General features: G+C 38.9%; 1 protein-coding gene across 26 annotated transcripts in view; it reads right to left on the minus strand.

The window, feature by feature from the left end:
* ATE1 (arginyltransferase 1) overlaps positions 1–19,695 on the minus strand; it is a 244,120-nt gene that overhangs the window by 91,220 nt on the left and 133,205 nt on the right. The gene's annotated exons all lie outside the window — the stretch shown is intronic.

The raw sequence follows: 19,695 nt of genomic DNA on the forward strand, positions 1-19,695 counted from the left end.
AGCTCATGTGGTTGCTGTTACTGCTCTTGTTTAATATTCCAAATACTGTGTTCCCAATTCTAGCACCAATTCACCAGAAATACTGAGACTTAATTGGAACTTTTTATAAATTCATTGAAATACAATTAATTTTAATTGCCCCAAATTCTTTATTTTTTCCCATTATCACACTTAGACTGTAAAAAAAGGGACCGAAACATCACATATATAAAAAAGAGCACTGGAGTGTATTTTTCCCCACCTAAAAAACCTTAAATTGCAACTCAAATTTGGAACGTAAACTTAGAATTCTGCCTACCCAAAGCTGCCAAAATATTAATCTAAAACCATCAGTACTTTAGGAAAAGAAAACACAGATCAACAAGACACAGTAAGAGAGAAAGAAAAGATAGACTATGAAATTTTTTAAACCTGATATTTCAATAACTTTAACTTAACAAATTTTCCAGGAATTAGCAATGAAATTAATGAATGCGCAATTTTTTATATCTTTTTAAATCATGAAAGTAATGCTTATTGCAAAAATTCAGATAATACAGACACACAGAGAGAACGACATCAGCCCCCACCGTAGTCTTTTCTCCCATCACTCTCCCTCCCCCTTGCTTCACCAAACCTCCCTCCGAGTCACCTATTTACCAATTTCATAAGGTGCATGTACGTATTTAAATACAGCCTTTCTGGATCACATTCTAACCACACCTTAAATTAACGCCAGAAAATCACATTGATCACAATCACCCTTTTTTTTAGGGCCGCACCTGCAGCATATGGAAGTTCCCAGGCTACGGGTCAAATCAGACCTGCAGCCGCCAGCCTACGTCACAGCCACATGAGCTGTGTCTGTGCCCTACACTGCAGTCGCACCAACACCAGGTCCTTAACCCAGTGAGTGAGGCCAGGGATCAAACCTGCATCCTCATGGATACTAGTCAGATTCTTAACCCACTAAGCCACAATGGGAAATCCAGATCAATCATCTTTTTAATGGGTTTTGTATTAATTTCAGAAACCACTGATTATCATTATAGGTAAAATGCAATTGTGTTTTCTGGGCATAACAGACTTCAGTTCTATAATCATTAGGTACATCTGCAATAAAGGTAGATTCTGATTCTTAGCATATCCTATACAATTAGTATTAAAATCAATTTAAAACCTAAACAAGAAAAATCCTACCAGATACTTAAAACAATGAAAATTAGTTATTATGATTTACTAAAGTAAAAAAAAAAAAAAATCCCCAATCCTCACAAAACGCTCTTGCAATCACCTTGTATTACTTGCCTGATAAATGTCATTAGTGTTTATAGACAAAAATTTACATTGCTAAACCCAGACAGCACAACAGGCCTCTTCTGGAGGAGACCTTGAAGATACTAGAAAAAGAAGCCATTCTGCGATCAAAGGCCATTTGCCATCTCACCCATGTGAAAATGCCAGCTCATTTTGAGATGTCTTAAAAAAGTGGGCCAACAGAAACATCTTCCATCGTCCCTTTCTCTAATGCATCACAATTTAATCTCATAAAATAAAAACCAAAGGCAATTCTGCAAACCTTTTCTGAGATGAGCATTTGATCACTAGTGATACAAATATGCTGTCAACTCTGCGATGTTTTAATCTTCAAGGAAAAAACTCTGGTGGGCAACAACTGCTTGCTTTCCCCCCAACTTTTTATTCTCAGGAGATGAACTGTGCATCACAGGTGCTTTCAAAGGGAAAGAATCTAGAGATCAAAGCTTTACTTCTCCTTTTCATGGGGCTTTAACTCATCTGCTATTCTTAAAGAGACTTTATAACTTCTAGGCTTTCCAGAAACTGATGAAACAGTCTATTTTCTTAACTTCATTATTTATTGTTACAGCATTACATGAACATAAAACATGAAAACATAAACATAAAAACAAGTCACATGCTTTATAGTTTCTCACAAAGATGGCTGTATAAATGGCAGACGCAACATTAATGATGCTAAATATCGTTGGGAAAAACTGTGATGTAATGGAATTTGAAATTCTGAGCAAAAAAATACATGAAAGAACTCAACTGTGAAACCAAACCACTTTGGGAAGTTCAGAGTCAAATATGATTTAGAATATTTTAAAGTGACAAGAGGTATTAACAAATGCTTTAGTCCCTATGTGGGAGGGTGTGCGGAAAGCAGAGGGAAACTATGAAAGGGAGCTTTCTAGTACAGGAGAGCCAAGGGCAAGGCAAGGGAATACAGAGCAGTTATGACAAACGAACTGAGCTTGGGAAGTGAAGTCTTCAAGCCCATCTAATGGGAGGCTCAAAAATCGATTTGGGAAAGCTGTCAGGGAGAATTACACATCTTCATGTTCTTTGCTGCTAGTCATTTCACTCAGAATATTTTTTGCTAAAAATGAAAACTAAGAAAACAAATCTAAACTTAGCTCATTTGTAAAATACCATTTAATAGCAGCTTTATGGAGACAATTCTCATACAAGTCACCCATTTGAAGTGTACAAATCACTGGTTTTTAGTGTCGTCACAGAGGTGTGCAGCCACCGCAATAATCAATTTTAGAGCATTCTGAGCATCGCAGAAAGAAACCCCATACCCATTAGCAGTCACTCCCCGCGTCCCCCAGCTTCCTTAGTCCTAAGCAATACCAATCTACTTTCTGTCTCTGTGGAACCAGACAACATGTGACCTTTTGTGACTGAGATCCTTACCAGCTGCACAGTATCTCATCTTCTATCAAGACTAGAACGAAAATCTTCAGTAGAATGCTGAAGAAAAGGCAAAGCAAAAGGCAATACTACATTTACCGTAAGTCAATACATGAAGAGCTAATAATTTTTTTTAGTTATCAAATACATTGAATCAGTTAATCTAGGATCTATAATGTCCCGTTGGTTTGACAAGTTAGTTTTTTCTAAATCAATACCTTTAAATTCCACCCTATTTGATAGCTCATGAAAGCTATTACCACCGAGGTAATAACCTCCTTGGGTCACAAAGCCACATTCCCAATTACAATGAATGCTAGCTACAATACTAATTTCCAAAGAGTGAGTTTGGCATTGGTTGATTTTGATTCCTTCCAAGGGAATTAATAAGCAGAAGACTTCTAAAAGTAGCTTCAAGCAGCAAGACTGTCTGAGAACTTCCTGGGGCGTAAAATCAAATTTGAAATGACAATACTTACCATAGGAGCAAACAGAAATTCACGTTTCTCTGCCAAATGTCTCAACCCAGAAACCTGTCCTCCTCCCCATCCGTGGCCTCAGCTGAGTCTGCATCCTGAGCTGTCCCTCAGCGTCAGTGGGGGATTGGTGCCCGGAGCCCGGCGGATACCAAAATCTGCGGTCGCTCCAGTTCCTTATGTAAAATGTTGTAGTATTTGCACATAACTCACCCAATCCTCCTGTATACTTTAAATCATCTCTAGATTTACTTGTAATATGCAATACAGTGTAAATGCTATATAAATAATTGCTTTTAAGTGGCAATTTCATGTTTTGCTTTTCAGAACTTTCTGGCATTTTTCTACTAGTTCCTCTCTACTAACTTTCACAGAAGCTGAAGACCCTGCCACCTGGCACAAACAAAACTCTCCGTGACCCCCACCTGTTCTGGTTACCCTTCTCTGCTTCTCTCTCCTTTGAATAGTTACTTATATTCATGCTCATTTCCTCCTCTCCCACTCACTGCAGAGGCTGCTTCAGCGGCCCCACCACCTTCCCTCTGTTCACTAAAGTCAGAGGTCTCCCGGACCTGGAACACAAACCCACAATGCAATCTTCATCGCCCTCAGCAAAGGATAACCTCGGAGGACCAGGTCCTCCTCCTTGAAGTCCACCTGCCTTCTGCTTTCCTGACCCCATTCACCCTGGTTATCTTCCTACCAAGAGGGCAATTCTTCAGGTAAAGAATTGAAAGCCGGGAGCTGCGAAGGGTTCTGTTCTAAGTTGTCCTCTCTTCTGGCTTTACGTTTTCTCCCAAAGAAACTTCATCCATGTCTGTGGATTCAATCACCTTTTCTCCTCCTTTCTACGGTCGTGCTCAGGCACACCCAAGTTCCCAGGCTAGGGGCTGAATTGGGGCTGCAGCTGAGGCCTACGCCACAGCTACAGCAACACCAGATCTGAGCTCCATCTGCAACTTACACCATAGCCTGTGGCAAGGTTGGATCCTTAACCTACCAGGCAAGGCCAGGGATCGAACTCACATCCTCATGGAGTCAACCTCGGTTCCTTAACCCACTGAGCCACAATGGGAACTCCCTCAATTACCATTTTTAAGCCTGACCTCCAAATCTTCAGGTCCAGCCTAAATCTTTCCTCTGGGCCTCAGGAGACTTGATAATACCATGTGAGGCTGAAGGTAGGACGCTGAAGGATACAACCTGCCTTTCAGAGGGCAAACGTGCACTCTCTTCTTCAGGGCAATCCTACTTCTAGAACTCCGTTCTACAGAAATAATAGTACGTGTGCAAAAGGATGTATGAACTATGATGCAGCATTATTTCTAAGACCAAAAAATTTAAAACTTATATGTCCATTGATGGAAGTCACTATCAATAATACAGATAGTAGGCAACCATTATAAAAGAATGAATGAACATATGTATACCTTTTAATCCAGCAACTGTGCTTCTTGGTATTTTCTCACAGGAGCTGAAAATTTACGTGGACACAAAATCCAGCAAATGAATGTTCATAGCAACTTTATTCATTAATTGCCAAAAGGTGGAAGCAAATATGTGCTAAGATGTTCTTCCATGGGGGAACAGATAAACAAATTGTGGTACATTCACACAATGGATTATCATTCAGTGATGAAAAGAAATGAATTTCAAGCTATGAAAAGACATGGAGGAAACTTAAATGCGTATTTCCAAGTGAAAGGAGCTAATCTGACAAGATTACATGTTACATATGATTCCATTACTAGACGACATTCTGGAAAAGGCAAAACTATAAAGAGATCAGTAGTTACCAAGGGATTATGGGGGATGAAAAGGAGAGCACAAGCGGTTTTTTAGGAAATGAAACTATTTTGTATAATAATGTAATGGAAGCTATGTCATTACACATTTGTCAAAATCTATAGAAGGTACACCACAAATACTAAAACCTAATGTAAACTGTGCACTTTCGTTGATAATAATGGATCAATATTGGTATATCAAATGTAACAATGTAATTCTACTAATGTAAGACGTTAACAGGGGCTATTGGGAATGGGGGTTGGAGAGCATACAGGAATTCTGTACTTTATGCTCAATTTTTCTGTAGACCTAAAACTACTATTAAAAAAAGTCTATTAATAAAAAAAAAGGAAAGGAGAATTGCAGACTCTCAAAGAAAACACATATTAAATACAGTAAGTTAAATTCCAGTGCAGTAGCTCTCAACCCTGGTTGCACATCAGAATCACTTGGAAAGCTGTAACAAATTCTGGTGCTCAGGATACACTGTGGGATCAAGAGTATCTGGAATAGGACCCACAGCTAATAATGCAGAATTAGCTCTCATCGTGTAGTCAGACATTTAGGACCTCTTAAAAAATACCAGCGTATGACTCTAAAGGTACATTAACAATTTCCTGCCACCTGGCTTTAAAAATAGTGATCAGGACAGAGAATGACTTTAAAAAAACAAACAAAATCCCACATACAGTCACATTCTTATGGCCATTTTTATTTCTGCTTCCATGAAAGCTTCACAATGGAGAGGGTGACACTCAGGTGTGCATAAGAATAGTGCAAATAAGAACACAGAACACATTCTAAGTTGTCATTTAATATCTTAGTACAATAATATTTTGGTCAACTATTTTTGTATCGGAAGATAACAGACTTCCATTTAATTTGTTATTTGATAAAGTGAATCTGTGGAGACAAAGCAGCCAATATACTGACTATGGACGAGAGAAAGAGAGAAACTGATGATCTCTTAAAGTCCATTTAAGGGCATTAAAACCCGAGGGCTAAGGGACCGTCACGGTGGTATCATCTCTCATAACTGTGCTTTTTTACTGTCACAAATTTACTCCTTTAAAACTTCATTTTCTTCTCTGGGTTTTTACACTGGTTGCCACAGTCTTGCTGAAAGTTAATATAGTAAGCAACAGTAGAGTGATACAAATAAGCCCTTTATAAAAACCTGGATCAGATTATATTAGGTTCAGTTTTTACCAGGTGTTGAATCAAGAGATTTTCTCACTCATCCATTTACCACATATTGACTCTCTGCAGCATGTTTAATATTTTTCAAGATACAGTCAGAAATGCACAACCAAGATAAAAGTGACAGTTTAAACATGCCTAACTAGTAACAAAAATACTCCTTTGGACTTTTTTTTTTTTTTAATTAACAAAAGACAAGACAGGAGGGCATCCACTTGCAGGAAGATTAAACAGACCTACTCTTCCCTACTTACGACAGAAAACCCTGGACATCATATATAAAACAAACACAAGATGACGCTGAAAGGTGAGAGTAGGCGACAACCCAGCAGGACCCAAGTAGGTCTGAGACCCAAGGACGGACACGGTGGTGAGCTCCCTGAGCTGTCTTTTTCCCTCGTTGGTTGGGCCCTTTTGGCATTAATATTTGGAATATACAGATAACTCTTAAAACTCAACAACAAAAGCCCAAATAACTCGATTTAAAAATAGGCAAAAGACTTGAATAAACATTTCTCCAAAGAAGATATACAAACGGCCAATGAGCACATGGGAAGATGTTCCACATCACTAGTCATTAAAGCAGTGCAGATGGAAACCATCATGAGATACTACCTCGTACCCACGAAGACGGCTAGGTAAATAAACAAATGAACAACTTACAAGTGTTAGAAAGTTCAGGGAGAAAATGGAACCTTATACACTGCTGGTGATAATGTAAAATGATGCAGTCATTATGGAAAATGACGCCTCAAAAAATTCAAATTAGAATCACCACATACCCCGCGATGCTACTTTTGGGTATAGACACAAAAAAACTGAAATCAGGGATTTAAACAGGTATTTGTACACTCATGTTCACAGCAGCATGGTCCACAACGGCCAAAAGGTGGAAGCAACCCAAATATCTATTGACAGATGAATGGATAAACAAAATGTAGTTCACACACAGTAGAATACTACTCAGTCTTAAAAAGGAATGAAATTCGGACACGTGCTGCAACATGGACTAAACTTGAGACATTATGCTAAGTGAAATAAACCAGTCACAAAAGGTCGAATACTGTATGATACCACCCATATGAGGTAGTAAAAGTAGTCAAATTCAGAGAGACTGAAATTAGAATCATAGTTGCCAGGAGCTGGGGGAAGGAAGAACGGGGAGTTAATGTTTAATGGGTACAGAATTTCAAAATGGGATGATGAAAAAGATTACAGAGATAAATGGGGCGATGGCTGCGCAACAATGTGAATGTATTTAATGACATTAAACTATATTCTTAAAAATGGTTAAAACGGTAAATTTTATGTTACGTATATTTTGTCACGATATAAATAATTTTAAAAGATGAAGTGTATTTCAGTATACTAACAATAAACATGGAAAGTGAAATAAAAAACATAACACCATGTATGATGGCTTAAAAAATACTTATTTGTAAGTCTAAAAAGAACATGTACAGGACTTGTGTGCTGAAAACTATGAAACACTGATGAAAAAAATCGAAGTTTAAAAAAAGCCATTTTATGCTAATTAAAAAATCAAAGATGATCTAAGTAAGTGGATAATCCATTTTATGGATTAAAAGACTTAGAGTGAACTGTAGAGCAGAAATTGTTACAACCCTGTAAACCAACTATAGTAAGAAAGACTTACATGAAGCGATCGATTCTCCTCAAATTGATATTTAGATTTAATAAAATTCCTCTCAAAATCCTGCCAGTACTTTTATAGATATAGACAAGATTATTCTAAAATTTCTATGGAAACACAAAGGAACCAGAAGAGCTAAAACAGTTCTGAAAAAGAAAAGAGGTGGCGAAGTATAATTCTACCCAATTTGTAAGGCCTGTTATACAGCCACACTAATCAAGGCTATAGTGTCGGCACAGGGCAGACATACGGATCTACAGAATAGAACAGAGAGTCTAGAAACAGGCCAACCAATTTGTGACACAAAACCAAACCAAACCAAAAAACCCCAACAACTGAACAAAAGAAGAATCTTTTCGGAGGTGTTGGAACAATTATACACCCAAAGGCTAAAAATTAAACCTTGACCTTTACTTCACATCCCATACCAGAATTAAAAGACTTAGAGTGAACTGTAGAGCAGAAATTGTTACAACCCTGTAAACCAACTATAGTTGGTTTAAATGGATCATAAATTTAAATGTTACATGTAAAAGCATGGAAGTTTTTCTTTTTTTTTTTTTTGGTCTTTTTGTCTTTTTAGGGCCGCTCCTGCAGCATATGGAGGTTCCCAGGCTTGGGGTCTAATTGGAGCTGTAGCCGCCGGCTTATACCACAGCCACAGCAACACAGGATCTGAGCCGTGTCTGTGACCTACACCACAGCTCACGGCAACACTGGATCCTCAACCCACTGAGCAAGGCCAGGGATTGAACCCGCAAGCTCACGGTTCCCAAGATTCGTTAACCATTGCGCCACGACGGGAACTCCAAAAGTATGGAACTTTTAAAAGTTATTTGAGACCTAGTGCTTAGTGAGGAGTTCTTAGACAAAACACTGTTAGCAAGGCACATAAAAGAAAAAATCGTAATTGGACTACATCAAAATTAAAACTTCTGCTCTGTGAAAGACCCTGTTAAAGGGATGAAAAGACAAGCTGATAAGGATTTGTTTAGAGTTAGAGAAAGGACTTTCATTACTCAGCGATAACAGAAAGTAAACTCAAGGACTTGGAAAACAGACTTGCGGTTGCCAAGGGGGAGAGGGAGGGAGTAGGATGGACTGGGAGTTTGGGGTAAATAGATGCAAACTATTACTTCTGGAGTGGATAAGCAATGGGATCCTGCTGTATGTATAGCACAGGGAACTGTATCTAGTCACTTGCGATGGAACAGGATGGAGCATGATGTGAGAAAAAAATGTGTATGTGTGCCTGTGTCATTGTTGTACAGCAGAAACTGACACAACACTTTAAAGCAACTATAATGGGAAAAATAAAAATCATTTAAAAAATAACTCAAGAATACAAAAGCAAACTATCCATTTAGAAAACGCACAAAAGACATGAGAATACATTTCACAGAAGGGAATGTTCAGGTGATAAACAAGCTCCAGAAAAGGTTTTCAACATCCTTGAGAAACACAAAATACAACCATAGTGAGATACCACTAGCTACCTATTAGAACAGCTAAATTTAAAAACAGTAACAAACCCCAATGTTAGTAGAAGAAATTGCATCTTTGATACTTTGTTACTGGTAATACAAAACTCTACATACAGCCACTTTGGAAATGTTTGGCATTTAGCTGGCAACAATTAAATGGAAAATACTTGGGCAGCTTCCTAAAAAACATACAACTTTTGCAATTATACTCCTAGGCATTTATCCCAGAGAAACAAAAACAGAAGTCTAGACAAAAACCTGTATAACACGTTCATAGCAATTTTTTTTTTTTTTTTTTTTTTTTTGGTGATAGTCTTAACTTGGAAACAACCCTGATGTCCTCCAGCAGGTGAATGGTTAAATAAACTGTGGTCCATTAACCACGTCAGGAAGCAGTAAGAAGGAACGGACTGTGACTATTTGACACATTAAGAAAGAGATGCTGTGCAGCACTGGGAACTGTATCCAGTCACTGGCAATGGAGCAGGATGGAGCATGGTAACGTGAGAAAAAAGAATGTAGCATGTATGTGTCACTGGGTCACCTTGATGTACAGTAGAAAACTGACAGAACACTGTAAACCAGCTCTAATGGGAAAAATAAAAAATCATTAAAACAAGTAAAAATAGAAAAAAATTAAAAAGAGAGAAAGAGACAACACATCGCTATACCTGAGAGGAAAAAGAAAGGGAAGGAGGGAGGAGAAGAGAGGGGGAGAGCTCACACAGGAAACGTAGTAAGATATCTAGGATGTTCTTGGGCCATGTCTTCACAGTTTAGACATTTTAGCATAAAAGTCTCTAATAATCTCTCGGATTAGAAGGCAAAGGTAGTATTTCAGGATTTTACTGACTTTTATAAGCAAAAGCAAAACTGTAGTACCTTATGTATAAACTTAAAATATTTCAGGTTTCATTATGTATCATGTCAAGACTATCTGTCTGCTTTCAAACCTAAAGACCAATTACTTCTTTTCGGTTTAAAATTCAAACAGTGCTATAAACCAAATGCTTTGATCAACAGAGCCAAATTTTAATGTCTATATGATTTAATAACTCGTTCTTTATTTTTAATAATGTATTATTCAAGATAAGTGGGAGGGAACTATAAGATACTTCCTTAACTGAAAAATAATTTCTTAAATTTCATTTATTCACTGCAAATTAAGAGCAACCTCAAAAGGAGACTTTCCACATTCACTGTTTCAGACTATCTTTTCAATGAACGAATGAATGAATGTCTAAAATTTCTTAGAAAAACACCCAAACCTTTTTTTTTCCCTTTTTTAGGGCCGCACATGCAGCATATGGAAGTTCCCAGGCTAGGGGTCGATCAGCTGCAGTGGCAATGCAGATCCTTAACCGACTGAGCGAGGCCCGGGATCGCACCCTTATCCTCGTGGATACCATCATATTCGTTCCCACTGCACCACAACGGGAACTCCAAACACCCAAACCTTTAAAGCAAACCTGGGTATCCATAAGAACAGCACCTAACCTAGTTTAACCTTATGAAAAAATTCTAATTAAAGGAATATTTAACGCAAGCAAATGAAACCAAGGCGGTCAGGAAAAAAAAGCCACAAGACAAAAACAAAATATCAAATTAGATATTTCAAAAATCATCCCAAAAGGTTGAGAGGTGAAGGCAAGTTACACACTGCCATCTCTCCCGATTGTAGTGATTCTCTGAACGCCAAAGTAATGCTGATCTGAAGGATTAAGTTATCAACTATGTTTGAAACAAACAGGTAAGCTCACCTAGGAAGAAAGGTTACAGGGAGCTCCCCTTCTGGCCCCAGATTCACCAGCCATAATCTGGCTTATCCTGGATTCTAAAGGTTTTCGTACTCAAGACATGAAACATACTTAATGTTTTATATTTAATCCCAAACAACAGAAGGAGTGCCACGGCCAATGCACAGAGTTAATAGTGACAGTAAAAGTTTCCAAAATCCTTTATACAACAAATTAGAGAAAATGTAACTCTTATGTGCTTTGTAAAAAATGCAAAGATTTTTACATTTCCACTCACTTCTATCTAGTCTTACAATTTAGAGAATAAAATGGAAAGAGCAGTAAGCTCAAGGCTTGAAAACAAGAAGGAAAATGCATTTTATTCTTCTTTTAACTTTGCTTGGGAAAACATAGTTAAAAATTTCAGCAATTTGTTCCTGTAAGACATTTTAATGTCAATTTAGCTTCTCCTTAATTATAACCGCCTAAGAATGGTGCTTTTCCCTCCAGTTTTATTAAGGTATATTTGACAAATAAAAACAGAAATAATATATGCAGTTGCCCTTGAAGAAAGCACAGGTTAGGTTAACTAACCCTCTGCAACAGTCAAAAATCCAAATATAATTTGGAGTTGTCCCTCGTCTGTATCCGAGGCTTCCCATCCTCAGATTCAGCCAACCCTGGATAGTGCTGTACCGAAGTATTTACTTCCGAAAAGCACCCGCATCTAAGTGGACATGCCCAGTTCAAACCCACGACGTCCAAGGGCCAACTGGACCTAAGGTTAAAACCGAGATTTTGATATACATATATATCATGTAATGATTATCACAAGTAAGCCACTTAACACATCCATCAAAAATGGTGCTTTTTCATTCAAAAGCAGCATTTGTCGCTTTTATTTACAGGAATAATATTATAGCTACTCTATCATTTTATATGTGGATGGCCTTCCCAACCCGACAGTAAACTCCTTAAGGGTGGGAACCCAACGGGCGCCCAAACGCTGCATCCCTGGACACTGGAGACACGCAGCGCCGTGTCACACTCTCCGGAGACAAGCAACGGAGACCGATCTTCAGAGCAGCTACCCGACTTTTATCAACCCTCTTGTTAATTAGCACCACATGTTTTTATTACTCAGTGTCTGAATTCTCAAATTAAATCATTCTTGGATTATTTTCCTTCATTTTTGTATTTGTTATAGATGTTAAAATTAACCTGGTCACACACAATAGCTTTAAATTGTGCTCTGTGTTGATCCCTTTTTACAACAAGAATGGCATCCGAAATCTTCATAAAATTCCCATTAATTGACCACAATAAAATGTAAGGAAATGATGCTAATGCAAACAACCTGTCAAAAATGCCCTGGGCTTATTTGGAAGGAAAGGCTCCGTCTCCGCCTCACATCCTGGACCATGTCCATGTCTGCTTCTCCAGAGAGGCCGAGAATCCCAGAAACAAAGACACTATGTAGAAAATACCCGTACTCCAGATCTTTCAGTAACTGGCAAAGCTTAACTGATGATTTGTTTGAAGAGAGGAATTTGTGTCCAAACCCGACAGTGAATCAAGCCAAAGTCCACTGCCTGTGCAGAATTTACAGATACTTTTGAGACAGCCACAAGCTACAAGTTGCTTTGCTGACGCTCAGAAGCCTTGCTGGTTACCAGTCCCCAATTCAATGAGCATAATCACCAGAGTGTCTGAATTGCACTGTTATTCTCCGGATACTACAGTGGCACATGCAACCCACTTGTACCAAGCAAACTCCCCTCTCCAAGGTGATAGACAAAAAGCATGAAACTGAATAATAAGCTTTACCACTTATCTTCCAGGGTATTATCCTCTTGCTCAAAGGAAGAATGTTTTCTTTCAGACTCTTACAGCTATGCACGGTTTCGTGTGTGTGTGTTTTAGTCTTTATTAGACTCTCCTATCCCTTTTTGGTACTACCAGTCCAGCTCCATGTCCTTCCAGGGCTTCTGTGGTGCTTTCATTAGTTCACGTGTGCTTATATTAGCATGGAATCTATTTGCTACCTGTGACTCAAATCTCCCCAAATGACCTAATGCTCTTAATTTTCATTTCATTACATTTAACTGAAAATGTCTACTTTGAAGCAAAATGTTCTAGCAATGAAAAGATGTAGGGGTACTATAATAAAGAACATTAAAACCCCTTTCTTATCATTAAATACGCAAGCTAACCAGCAATCAAGTCAGGGCAAAATTCTACCATCAACATATGAAACCTCTGGACCACAAGAGCAGCAGAAGACTGCCTGTTTCAGGCCATTCCTGGAACTCTCTCCTGTGCACCCCGCTTCAGCTCTGACAGATTCTGACACAGAAGCCAAGACCTGTCTTCATGCTGCTCAGCTACACATTCACAAGCCCTGGAACTTGAGACTTTCTAAATTCCAGGTTTTTCAGGTTTAAAATAAATCTTTTAAGAACTTGTCCTGTATCCCAAGTACTTACTTTATAGGTCTTCGATCACTAATACAGGTAAATAGTTATGAAAGAAATGGCTGCAGGTTGTAGTTTAAAGCCAGGACTACCTCCCAAAGCAAACTCTAGCAAGAGTGGCACATTCAAAAAGTGCACGTGAACTAAATGGCCCCTTCTGCTTTTTCTTGTCTTCCTGAATGCAGTTTAAGTGCTTTAAGAAAACATGTTCAAAAATCTCAATTTTTACAACGAGAATGTAAAATACTGACTGATTAACTGCATTGCAAAAGAACCTTTGTTTTATCAAGAGTCACAAAATGGATTCAACAATAGGGTGTTTTTTAAAAGAGATATTAAAATACAGTTCAATGTGTAATCACTAGACTCCATGAGACTTTCCTGAAAACGTTATCCATTATTTTAAAGGACAAAGATAATGCAAATTTAGTAATAAACCAGTTCAAACACACCTATTTACATCTAGTCAGTATATCACAGTATCTAATTCCCTCCTGCTCCCCATACCCTCTAACTTTATTAACCTGGAACATTTTCCTCTGGTTTTATTCATAGTTTGGAGGAATTACCTGGCATTCCTTTAAAATGAAGATCAAAGCTCCCATAAGGGCAAAATTTGCTTTGGATTGATAAGGCATACAGTTAGCAGGTGAGAAAACTGCGGATGAGAAAGTTTAATCACAAGTGTTATTACCAAGCCCTCTGGAGCACTTTCATTACATTCTTTCATAAGAAATTGTCACACTTCACACCCTACTCTATGGAAAGGTGAGTAAGAGAGATTTTCTTCTTTAAGAAGAGAACTTAACTTAGATCTAAATGTGAAATTAGAACTCAGAGTTCCTGACACCAAGGCTCAGACTACTGCATTAAACAACTTGGCTGTTCTCTGCAAAGAAATTATCTAGGCAACTTGACACTGAGAGAGCTAAACAAAGAATTAAAAGAAAACACAACTGTCTTTATTTAGATTTTCCTAGTGTAATCAAATAGTGTTTATTTAGAGTGAAATATTTTTTAAAAAGTATCTCTGACTGCATAATAAAACCAACAGGCATAGTACTTCAGTCCAGAGTTTGTCCAAGGAGACAAGCCTTTAGGGTCTTATCTTTCTCAAAAGGCAGACACATCTGGGGAATCCAAACACTGGGTAGACAAAGACAGTTACACTGCAAACAACAAAAGTGAAGTTACTTTAAAAATAAGGCATATGCCAGGCAGAACGGCCATCATCAAAAAGTCTACCAACAATAAATGCTGGAGAGAGTGTGGAGAAAAGGGAACCCTATTACACTCTTGGTGGGAATGTAAATTGGCGCAACCACTGTGGAAAACGGTATGGAGATTCCTCAAAAAACTAAAAATAGAATTATCATTTGATCCAGCATTCCCACTCCTGGGCATCTATCCAGAGAAAACCATGACTCGAGATGACAGACACATTCCAATGTTCACTGCAGCACTCTATACAATAGCCAAGACATGGAAACAACCCAAATGCCCTTTGACAGAGGAGTGGATAAAGAAGATGTGGTATACATACACAACAGAATACTATTCAGCCATTAAAAGGAAAGAAATAATGGCATTTGCAGCAACATGGATGGACCTAGACATTGTCAGGCTAAGTGAGGTTAGTCAGACAGTGAGACACCAACGTCATATGCTATTGCTTACATGTGGAATCTAAAAAAAGGACACAGTGAACTTCTTTGCGTAACAGACACTGACTCACAGACTGAAAAACTTATGGTTTCCAAAGGAGACAGGTTGGGGGGTCGGGGGTGGGCAGGGGGTTTAGGAGGGAAATGATGTAAAATTGGGTTGTGATGATCACTGCACAACTATAAATGTAATAAAAGTTACTGAGTTAAAAAATAAAAAAAGTAAAAATAAAACATGACTATATAGTTTGCTCAAACACACATGATAAACAATGATTTTATTGTGTGATACAGAATATAATTTTGTTTAGTTTTGGACAGTTTCCTGTTAAATATCTAGTTAGGGACATAATCTTTGGAATACTTGATCAATAAAATTAGACTTCAGTAAAATATCTACTATAACAGAGGAGAGGAGAAAAAGAACCAATCTGTCACCCCATCAATTGATAGGTGACATTTCTTACCCACAGCCCATATATGTGCATACGCATAAGAATAAAACACAAAATGAAAACCATGAGCAAAACTGACATCTTATTGGTATCACTAGAATTAAGAGAGAAGAGAGGCCTGGTAGCAACAGAAAAGGAAAGTCCAGAAAGGTACAGCTACAATTCAATAAAAATGCCTTTAAACTTGTACTACTTTTTTTCTTCCCTACATAGGCCTCGTCTACAGCCAAAACTTCCCTCAGGTTTTTAATGAGTGAGCCCATTATTTCAAGCACTTGAATTTCATCATACGGCCTTAAAATATGTGTCCCGGAAACTCTCCACTGAAAGCTGTCTTGGATAGTAACTGGTCATTCAAATATGGCCTCTGGGACAGTAACTTGGTTGTCTTGCACCCTCCTCGGTCCAACTTCAGCTTTTAGGGCCACGGGCTGGCTGGACCCACTATATACAGATAACATCCGCCACTCAGCAGAGGACTCTGGCTCACTACAACTGTGAGATGTCTCGTTAGTAATGTCTACAGGTCCTTCCAGTGACAGGAATATTCTAATATGTCCTCTCCATCCCAACGCCCTTCGGTGTCTAAGCAGCTGTTTGCCCGATGAATACCGATTTAGAGGAGAGAGCAATGGAGAAACTGTGAAGATGAATCACTGCCACCGCTACCAAAGCAGAAGCCGTGGCAGAGCTGCAGTGAGAGTCCAGGCCACTCATCTCTTAGTTCTCCCCCAATGTTGTTTTTCAAGTTGTAGGTGGTACCTATGGCTATGAAATCAGCGTAGTGCACCATGAAGCGCATTCCATTAAAAATAATAAAACTACAACATTCAAAAACACTAGAGTGCATCGTACAAGCGAGGATTGTTGAGCATATTTTGTTTGTGAGAAGGCATTCGCGGAAACGTGTGCTATGTCACAGTGTAAAGGGCGTTTCTAAGACTGGCCTGGAGTGGAGAGTTCACTATCTGAAACTGCTTGGCTTCACCTAAAATGAAAACTGAAATTTTAATCTTCTAATCACCACGATGAGGAAGATGGAGGCTCTCCAAACACCTTTAATTCAACAGGTCTGAAGCACAACTCTTTTCTTTTCCTCCTCTGAAAATCTGTTCCTTTTTCACATTCTTTGTTTCAGAAATGAACCAGCACTAACTCAGCTCCTATCAGAGTCGATAAAGCTCTCTTGACAACTCTCCCCCTCTCAATACCCAATTAACCAGCTAGTCCTGGGGATCCCACCTCCTGAATATCTTTATTACCCGTGCGCTCCCTCTGCTCCCAACTGCTGCCATCCTGGTCCAGGCCACCCTCAACTTCATTCAGCTCAGAGAACTGCATGCAGAACCCTCCCTCCAGTCCTAGGTCCCATCCGTTGTCCACATGAGAAGCAGAAATGACAATCTGCTGATGTCACTCCAGTGCTGAAAACCCTTCCAGGGCCTTCCAGGGCTTCCAGGAGAAAAACCTGAATTCACTTGATTTACAAAGTCCTTTACTAGCCAGCTGCATCTCCCCTCTTCCTAGCCTATTTCCACTCCAAACTAGCTATGTTCACTGCTCCCCAGACCTTCTGAATATGTTTTCTCTGCCTATAGCTCTCAAATTCTGTCCCCTTTAAAAATTCTAACTTTGATTCCTTCATCCAGGAAGTGTTCCCTCCCCGCCCCCAAATCCGGGCTGAGGACGCTCTTAGGTGGATTAACTGCATCTTCTATTCCCCCCAACATGCTATATTTTTACTACAATAGCCAGAGTGTCCTTTGCTTAATTCCCTGAGGGCTGGGATGAGTAATTTATGCCTCATCATAAAGCATAACACCTGGCTTAATAACCTCAGTGAATTCTTCAAATTTATGTTTCTAATTCTTAGATTGGCTCCTCTCACTATTTCAGCTTGTTACCTTTTTCTTTCTTCTTTTTTAAAGAGTGTACTTTCTCATGTTTGTGGTCCTTATTCTATCTGCCCTAATGCAAGTGACATGGTCAACTGACATCAGAGACATGCCACCTCATTCTGTATCCTTCCTATGAGACATCTCTTGGGATTGCTTCTCAAAACCGTGGGCCTTACCTCCCACTCACTCTGTGACTACGGTGCACAGTTCTGCAAAGGACAGGCTGGCAAGCTCTCTGTCTCTTGCTTCCTGCCTCTCAAGGCAGCAGTCTGCTGTGCCTGAAGAAGCCTGCTCTGCATCTGCGGAGGTCCAGGCTGAAAGTGCAGAGGCACTAACCCCCAGAGAGACAACCATCGGCCAGTGGAGGATGGAGGCCAGCGGACACGAACTTCTTCCTTTGGTCCCTCGCGTGGCCAATTCTGAGAAACATACCAGAAGGTCTCTAGAAAGGAGGGAACTCCAGTCCTTAAGGGGCAGCTCACCTAAGAACACATCTCTCTGTTCTTTCCCTCCTTTCCTGATTCACTCTCCCCTGGTCCCTACTCCTGTTCCCCCAGACAATTTCCCAAACAAATCATCCAGATGCAAACCTATGCTTCATCTAAATGCAAGCCTGGAAAGAAACCAGGCTAAGACAGTCTCTTCAGGATTAGAAGTGCTCAGATTTTTACTGTTGTTTTCTCATTTTGATAGGGGTCTGCAAAGCAAGTAACTTAATTCTTTCCCTCTTGTCAACACTGTCCTTCCCATTTTCAGGCACATGTCACTTTATTATCAGTGGATACTTTACAGAGGCATGAACACGTCAACTCCCCTAAATGATGTCTGATTTCAAATGAACGGCAATTAGGAAAATACATTTCTTACAATAACGGGAATTCTACCCCAGTTTCCATGTTTACATTAAAAACATTTTGCCAGCAACACATGAAAGAACACTCATAAAATAAACAGATCTTCTCGTACCTTCATGTTACAGCTTGCTGAATTTTCTGCAGAGACTGAATATTAACATCCACCAAAGAAAATCTAACAGTTTAAAAATACCTTGTCGTCCAATGCAGAGACTCTATTCTTACACTGAGGTTGGGTGTGAATGACTTGGGAAAACTTCAGATTGTTGTGTACGTGTGAGTCAGTTTCTCCAACAGCCAGTAGGAACTATATTTAATAGCAAATGATGCAGGTTCCAAAATATACCATCTAGAAATCTTTAAGAATTTTTCCTATTAAAGCAAGAATACCTACTGATAACTCACAAGGCAGGAAAATGTTCAATCAGTTGCAGATTATTTTAGGGCTGATGGTAAGCTTGATAATACCCTGAGATAGTATCTTTTGCCCCTTCATTTATTTAATCTTTAAGCATTCCATCAATTAAATTTACTGGCTAAGCAAAGTTTTTAAATTCTCTATTTTTATTGCCGCCTTCAACATCAGGCAAAGTTCAATTTTTTTAGAAATGTGTTTAAAACCAGAATGCATGGAGATCAACAATGTTTACAGAATTTCAATGATTTGGAGTAGTACAAAGTTTTCACTTTCATTACGATAAAATATCCTTATAAAATAGGTACATCTTCTCTAAATGTCTAAAGTCCCTAGACCAGAGTATTAAAGGAATTCTATTATCACCAATCAATGGGAGTAATCTTACTTTTACATAAAAGCACTTGAAATCAATATCTTCCAACTCTCATTATAAGTGCACACTCCATCACTAATATATTTCATGCCTAGAATTAAGAAGCCACAAAGCTCCTTAACAAAAACAATTCTCCTAGACACGCCACAGCTCTGCTGGCTATTGTAGTGCACAGACCGAACCGCACTTCCTCTGTGTCAAGATTCACACCTCATGTATCCTGACATTGCCGAAACCCAAGTGCACTTTACATCGGATAGAGTCACAGCCTGATTGGCGGCGACATTTTTTTCTTTCTTACTGGTACATAAAATAAAGGACTTAAAATTGATGATGTCTCACAGTCATCAGAATATCACAGTTCAGCCAGCACTTAAACAGCAGGTATAGGTTGTATTTTTATTCTTCGGCTGACATTTTGGACAATCCCTTCATGATATAACAAAGTAGCAGAGTCAGATGCCGCACCAGGGAGAACAAGCACTTATAGACATGTTCTGAAGCATCATGATTTTTTTGAGCCT

This window comes from Sus scrofa, chromosome 14, assembly GCF_054392235.1.
Source record: "Sus scrofa isolate SSC_HxYL_T2T_F1_AM1 chromosome 14, Sscrofa_HxYL_maternal_Yorkshire_Landrace_v2.0, whole genome shotgun sequence".
NCBI lineage: Eukaryota > Metazoa > Chordata > Mammalia > Artiodactyla > Suidae > Sus > Sus scrofa.